The following is a 7,746-nucleotide window of genomic DNA, read 5'->3' as shown; positions in this document are numbered from 1 at the left end:
GAGAAAATCAGCTCAAGAGGAGAACAGTTTTTAAATAAATATAAATGTTGCAAAAATGGATGGGCAGAAATGGCAACACTTCTGATGAAGTAAATTATATGATAATTTGGTAATTGCAAATTGTCTTGGGGAGAGATAGGCATAACTGATAATAATTACTAATAATTATTTGAAAATTTATGTTCTAACTCCAGAACTAGAAAACCTACTTAATCAGAATTAGAAAGTCTACTTAATGTTTTCTCTCTACAATAGTATTTATTGCTTCTATTCTGAATGCATATTTTCTTTCATGCTTATTTATTTTTATTTTTTTGTGAATCTTTCCCAGCTAATCTTGTTCTTTTCTTGAAACATTGCTTGTATGCAGTGACATGCAAAAGAAGGACTTCAGTCAAATTTCCATTTGCATATTGCAACATCCTTTATTCTCTGGTTTGGAGACGTATTTTGTTCTCATGATGTCTTCTGAAGTTTAATTTCTATGGTGATGGGTTTGTTGGAGTCCTGTAGAGCTAGTCAGCCAATAAAGCAGAGGGGAAATACTCCAGGGAGTGGGGAGGATTATGGTTAACTGAAAACCGTATGCCCATGTAAAGGAAGCTTCCAGTAGTCATCTTCAGCTGAGTTTTTCTTGTAGTTAGATGGAAATGTAAGCCTGGGGATTCAGAAATCTGGATTATTATGAGACATTACATTGTATGATTTTTAAATATTCACAAACACAAAATTATTTTTTCTATTTTTTAAAGAATCCTGTTATTTTTAAAAGTGTTGCCAATACAAAACTGCAAACAAAGCCCTCTTAAGGCCACACTTAGCTTAATGGCCATGAATTTACAGACTTTGCTCTAAGATTAAACAATCCTTGCTAGAATTTACTCTAACAAAACATTTAAAAATCTGCGCTTTTCCTAAGGAGATGGGCAATTTTTTTCTCCTGTGATCTCTTCTTCTTTGTACATTCTTTACAGGAATTATCTTCAATATCTCATTCACTCTGACCCTTTCAACTGGGATTCAATTAGTAGCCTAATCCCATCAGTTATCCTTCTAAATATCTCTTCCATCTCCAATGTCCTCGTCACCTCCCCTGCCATTGTTTTCAGTCAAGGTCTCATCATTCTTTTACTGGAATCTCATCTATTGATCTTTTTCTTATAATAGGTTACTCTCCTCTATTTCCCATCTTAGGCAGAATGAACTATTATGTCTTTATTTTCTTAGCACCTTCTTCTTCATTCTTTAAGTATGTCTATTTACCCTGTATTCCATATTATTGTTTCCATAGCAGCAGGTCTGAATCTCTTTCTACAAACTCAGTGCAAGAAACTGATGTCAATCTATTTCCCACATTTTCAACTTGACCCCTCCCTCTGTGGGAATATACATCTGAACCCCTCTGGTGGGGAATTCAACCTTCATTATTCTTGAAGACTTTTTTGTCACAAGATTGTTGCCAAGTTTCTGGAGGACTGTAATGTGGTGCTAAGGTATGGTAAGACCTGTTAGTCATCTGTCATTTTAGTTTCTTGGTAAAATCCTTTTTCAGTGTCCACATGGTCTATTGGTGTGATCACTCTGCTGCTTCTGTGCTAGGATTATACACAGAGTAGGATTCCCTCTGGGTTTCCCAGAATTGGTCAATTTCTCTAGACCAGCATTTCTCAACCTTTTGTCCCTCTATACAGCTATGTTGTCTACCTGTTAATGTTATTGTGGCCCTTCAAGAGATTACGGACTATTGTAATACCTAAGATTTTTCTCACCACTCATGAACCAATTTTTGTCCCCTGGAGTGATATCACCCCTGTTGACAATGCATGCCCAGACACAGAAGGCTCTACTTGAGTTGCTGCCAGGGAAGAGGCCCCAGGTTGCTTGGGTCCTAGAACAAGACATATTGTTCCAGCCCATCCCTAGCCTGGGAGATCTGTTTCTGGTTGTTGTAAGCACTTTTCTTGCATCTTCAAGCCATTTTGCACAAAAATTCTGTTTATCTGTTTTTTAAAGCAAGAGAGGGTCAAATGGTAAAAGTGTTGTGGCTTTTTCATTCCTGTAGTTCAATAAGCAGCAGCAACTTCTCTCCCATTGTTCAGCAAGCAGGAGGGAGTTGCACCCAGTTGCTTCTTCACTCCCGTTGTTTGGCGAGTGGGAGGAAGTGTCACAGCTCTTTTATTTCTGCCACCCACAGCTTGGTGAGTAGGGGCATTACAGCTCTTTTGCTCCCACAGTTCAGCAAATTCTGAGTTACTGTCCCATGACCAAGAGGAATGAGGAACATGGACACCAGAGAATGAGTAAGGCAGAGTAGAATTTTATTCATCAGCGAGAGGGGACCTGAAAGCAGGTCGCCATCTGTGAGGGTGAGTGTGGGGTTTTTATGGGCTTATAATGGGGGAATGCATGCTGATTGGTCCATGGGTGATCTTGGAAAAAGCACCATTTAATTGGTTAAACGACATCATTCAGAAAGAAGCAATTGAGAAAGACTGGGTAAGACAAGGATGGAAGTTCTCACTCTGGTCGTGGACTTTAACTGGAACTGGTAGCTCGGCTTTCAGCCTTTAGACTGTCATTAGCTTGAAGGTGGGGTTTCACTAGGGACCCATCTCTGTCTGCCTAGGAATTTGTCTGTCTCCTGTCACTATCAAAATCTCCAAGCAGATGAGAACAGTTTTTTTCCTTTTATTATCTTAGGTAGTAAAAAAAAAAAAGAATCAAGTGACTCTGCACATTAAAATTGTTTGAAAACTGCCCATGTAGACTGTCAGCCAAATACACATCTGTCTCCCTCTCCTAGGCTATGAGCTTTGATAGGGTAGAAACCGTGGTTTTCACATATTAGTAATTCTAATGCTCTGTAAAATTACTGTGCATAATGTTCTTGAATAAATAAATGATCTAGGCCAAGGATTGTCATATTAGTCTACTCTGGCTGTGTGACAAAATACCACACACTGAGTGACTTAAACAACAGAAGTATAATTTGTCAGTTCCAGAGGCTGAAAGTTCAAGATCAAGTTGCCTGCAGAATCAGTTTTTGACAAGGCCTTTTGTTTGGGTTGTAGATAGCTGTTTTCTGGCTGTGTCCTCATATGATCTTTCCTCTGTATGTACACAAAGAGAAAAAGCAAGAGAAAGAGAGCAAGGAAGAAGGAGAGAGAGCACTAGCTCCCTTGTGTCTCTTCCTCTTCTTCAAGGACACCAGTCCTGTTGAATTAGGGATCCATTGTTTTGACCCTCTGTTACCTAAATTTTCTCCTTATATGCTGTATGGCCAAATACTGTCATACTGGAGCTTCAACATATGAATTGGGGCAGGCAGAAGGTGGGTAGGAACATCAAAACGCAATGGGCAACTTTTTAAATTAAATATTTAATTTAAATTTAACAGGTAACTTTCTACACTTAAAAAATTGGACAGCTTTTTAAATAAAGGGACAGATACACAATATTTTATATTCTGCAAACTATATACAGTCTCTGTTACAACTACTTAACTCTGCCATTGTAGCATAAATAAGTGTGCTGTATTCCAATAAAACTTTATTCATAAAATGAGGCAGGGAGCTAGATTTCCCCTACAGACTATGGCTTTGCTGACACAGATATAAAATTGTTAAACTTTCTTACCCACCTACACATCTATCCGTTTTTATAAGTAAATCTCCTCTTGCAATGTTTTGATGATTTTCTGTTACCTCTAGAATATGGCATAAACTCCTAGGCACAGAAGTCTTTTTATATTGAGTCAGGAAACTTCTTTCCTACTCTGCAAACAATGTTCATTTAAAAAAAAAAGCATCTTCATAATCCATGCCTTTCTCCAGAGTATTTATTTTCTGTCTGGAATCTCTCTCTCATTCCCATCACTGCTCCTGCCTATCTACCTGGAAAGCAACCACCTAGACTCTGCCATCTTTTTTTTTTTTTTGAAACAGGGTCTCTGTCACTCAGGCTAGAGTGCAATGTTGCTATCTTGGCTCACTGCAACCTCCTCTTCCAGGCTCAAGTGATCCTCTGACCTCAGCCTCCCAAGTAGCTAGGTTCACAGGCACACACTACCACGACGGGCTAGTTTTTTAATTTTATTTTTTGTAGAGATGTGGTTTTGCCTTGTTGCCCAGGCTGGTCTCAAACTCCTGAACTCAGGTGATCTGCCACCTCAGCCTCCCAAAGTGCCTGGATCACAGGCGTAAGCCACCACTCCTGGCCAGCTCTGCCATATTTGAAGCAGCTCAAACTCCAGAGTTTTGTTGTTCCTCCTCTTTCTCCTCCTTCTCCTTCTCCTCCTCTACCTCCTCCTCCTCCTTCTCCTTCTTCTTACTCTTCTTCTTTATTTTTTCCCCCAATAACATAACATAGAACCTTCATTTGATCATTATCCACTCACCTTCCCTTATGCTTTGTGAAACTCTTGGGCATTTCTGTATTACCAGCTAGTACTAGCATTTTGAGAACATCCTAGGAATACTATGTATTTTTTTGCAGCTGGAATGTGTTCTCTGACTAGAATTCTATGCTCTAGACCAGTGGTTTTCAACCAGGGTTAATTTTGCTCCCCTCCCCACAGGAAATTAGGCAATGTCCTAAAATATTATTGGTTGTCATAACAGGATGGAGAATAGGTGTGTTGCTACTGACATCAAGTAGATAGTGCTTAGGGATGCTTCTAAACATTTTACAATGCACTGGACCACCTTCCACAGCAAAGAATCATCGACCCAAAATGTTAGTAGTGCCAAAGTTGAGAAGCCGTGATTTAGGCTGCTCAAAGATGTTTCTTTCCATAAAATTAGCTGGTACTATAACCGCTCTCTTCGATGATTTCTCATTGTATTAGCGTGGGTTTATATGGTTTTCACACTGCTTAACTCTGTATCTACCCATTTATTTTCATACTAACCAGTTCTGATGACACGCTTATCTTAAAAGGATCAGAGTAATAAGAGATTTTAATGGAGGTCATGAAATAGTTGTAGGGGAGACAGAGGAATATTTGACAAGGAGCATATTGACAAGGAGACAGAGAGATATTTGACAATATGTCCTACTCACAACTAGTAAATTCATCCAGGTTTCTATCATCATGCTGGGGCACAGCAGGTCTGCTTCTGCACAGACTTGGAGTTTTGGGATGAACATACCAATTTATAATTATTTCAGGATAAATTATGTTATGATTTGAATGTCTCCTCCAAAATTCATGTCGAAACCTAATCCCTATTGTAAAGATAGAAAGAAGGTGAGAAATCTGACTATGGTATTTGAGAGGTGGCACCTTTTGGAGATGATTAGGATTAAAAGCAGTCATAGGAGTGAGAGGCAATAGTGGCTTTCTAAGAGGAGACAGTTCTGAGTAGGAGGCTTGACCCTCTTGACCTGTGACATCTTCCACCATGTTATAACACAGCACAAGGCCCTCACCAGAAGCCAACCAGATGCAGCCACGTGATCTGGCACTGCCCAGACTCCAGCACCAAGAGCCAAATAAGTACCTTTCTTTATAAATTGCCCAGTCTTGGCCGGGCATGGTGGCTCACACCTGTAATTCCAGCACTTTGGGAGGCTGAGGTGGGCGGATCACCTGAGGTCAGGAGTTTGAGACCAGCCTGGCTAACATGGTGAAACCCTGTCTCTACTAAAAATACAAAAAAAATTAGCCAGGGATGGTGGTGCATGCCTGTAATCCCAGCTACTCAGGAGGCTGAGGCAGGAGAATCGCTTGAACCTGGGAGGTGGAGGCTTCAGTGAGCCAAGATCATGCCACTGCACTCCAGCTTGGGCAACAGAGCGAGCCTCCAGCTCAAAGAATAAAAATAAAAGTAAAAGTAAGAAAATAAAGAAATTGTCCAGTCTCAGGTATTCTGTTATAGTAATGGAAAATGAACTAAGGTAAATTAAGAGTTAATACTTCCCTTCTATGTCTTGGAGTTCAGAGTAATAGAATAAAATTAAGAAATTCTTTGTGGAACATAGAAAAAATGTTTAAAAATAGAATAATATAAATAATGTAAAAAAAGTAAAATAGGAATAAACCAATACTTTTTTTTGAAAGAAACAAAGAAAGAATTGGTAAATTGGGACAGGAAAAAATGATGGAAGGAAGGAAAGAAGAAAAAAGGGGAGAAAGGAAGGAAGGAGGAAAACAACTGGTGAATTGGGACAGAAACCGTGAAGTCTGGAGTCAAGCAGAGGCAAGAGCAGGTTTAAGTTCTGAATTAATTAATTAATTAATCTATTTATTTGAGACGGAGTCTCGCTCTGTCACCCAGGTTACAGTGGCGACATCTCGGCTCACTGCAAGCTCCGCCTCCCAGGTTCACGCCATTCTCCTGCCTCAGCCTCCCAGTAGTTGGGACTACAGGTGCCTGCCACCACGCCCGGCTAATTTTTTGTAGTTTTAGTAGAGACGGGATTTCACCGTGTTTTAGCCAGGTTGGTCACCATCACCTGACCTCGTGATCCGCCCGCCTCGGCCTCCCAAAGTGCTGGGATTTACAGGCATGAGCCACCGCACCCGGCCTTAAGTTCTCAATTTAATGAGTGGTATCACCTTGGACCTTAGACATGTTTCTTATTTTTTTCTCATTCTTTACCTCAAAAAAGGAGATAGTATTGTTATGGAAATTAGATAAATATATACAAAAAATATCAATCATTGTGTGTGGAACATAGAAAATGTTAAATACATGTGTAAAAAATAATGTTTGACAATCTTTAGAGCATAACTTCCTTGAAATAATAGAATGTTTCTAAGATAAGGTTTTTTAGAACAAGGCAGACCAGAGATATATTTTCTATGAATATATTTGTGCTGGTAGCAGTGAAGTTAATAAAAATCTCTTTTTTCCCCTTTCCCTAAAATAAACTAAGGATTTTAAGTGAACCCCCAGTTCAATTTCTTTCACTGACAGTTCCACTTTTTAAAGGAAAATACATTAAAGACAGATGCTGTTACTTTCTGTTACCCCATTAGTCCATGCCAGTATCACCTGTCACCTAGACAACGCAGGCTCCTGAGGTATGCATTTTTTTTTTTTTTTGAGACGGAGTCTTGCTCTGTGTCCCCCAGGCTGGAGTGCAGTGGCGCACTGAGGTGTGCTTTTTATTACTTCCCTGCTTCTGCTTTTACTCTCTTTCAGCTTAAAAAAAAAATCCTGTTTTAAAAGGCATAAATCTATTAATTTGCCTCTGTTTAAGAGTCTTCAATAGCTTTTGTAATTCAAATAAAATGAAAATTCTTGTCGTGGTTCCCAAGGACTTGTTTGGTTTCAGTCCTGACTTCCTATTCACCATCCACTCATGTCCCCACCTCTGCTGCTTTCTCAGCTCCAGCGACAACAGCTTCTTCAAGTTCTTCTTGATGCTGTTCAAGTGCATCAAATCATGCTCTCCCCCACAGCCTTTGCAGAGACTCTTTTCTCTGCTCTTCGTAAAATTGACTTCTTATCCTTCATGACTCAACTTAGAAGTCAGTTAGTTGAAGACTTTTACACTACTCTTCTAAAGTAGATTCTATAATGCTGATCTCAAAATCGGCACTATTTTATCCCCCTTTTTACTTAGCATAGAACGAACTCATATGTATGTTAAATTGCTAACCTACATATATTTTTAATTCCCCACTAAGCTATAAACTCCATGAAGGCAGAGAACATGTGTGTGCAGTTTACAACCATACACCTACAATCTATCAGCATGTCTGAGAAAAAAATACTGATTACATCAATACTGATTGGA

General features: G+C 39.4%; 1 long non-coding RNA gene across 1 annotated transcript in view; it reads left to right on the top strand.

Annotated features, from left to right (window-relative positions):
• The first annotated feature begins 2,320 nt into the window (after positions 1-2,320).
• Positions 2,321-7,746, top strand: part of LOC134809838 (uncharacterized) — a 55,313-nt gene continuing 49,887 nt past the window's right edge. Inside the window, exon 1 of the long non-coding RNA XR_010156397.1 lies at positions 2,321-2,366. This is a non-coding gene — a long non-coding RNA (uncharacterized LOC134809838). The remainder of the gene's footprint in view (positions 2,367-7,746) is intronic.

This window comes from Pan troglodytes, chromosome 3 (genome assembly GCF_028858775.2).
Source record: "Pan troglodytes isolate AG18354 chromosome 3, NHGRI_mPanTro3-v2.0_pri, whole genome shotgun sequence".
Lineage (NCBI taxonomy): Eukaryota > Metazoa > Chordata > Mammalia > Primates > Hominidae > Pan > Pan troglodytes.
Note: the sequence above shows the minus strand (reverse complement) of the source record. Positions and strands in the feature narration are given on the sequence as shown.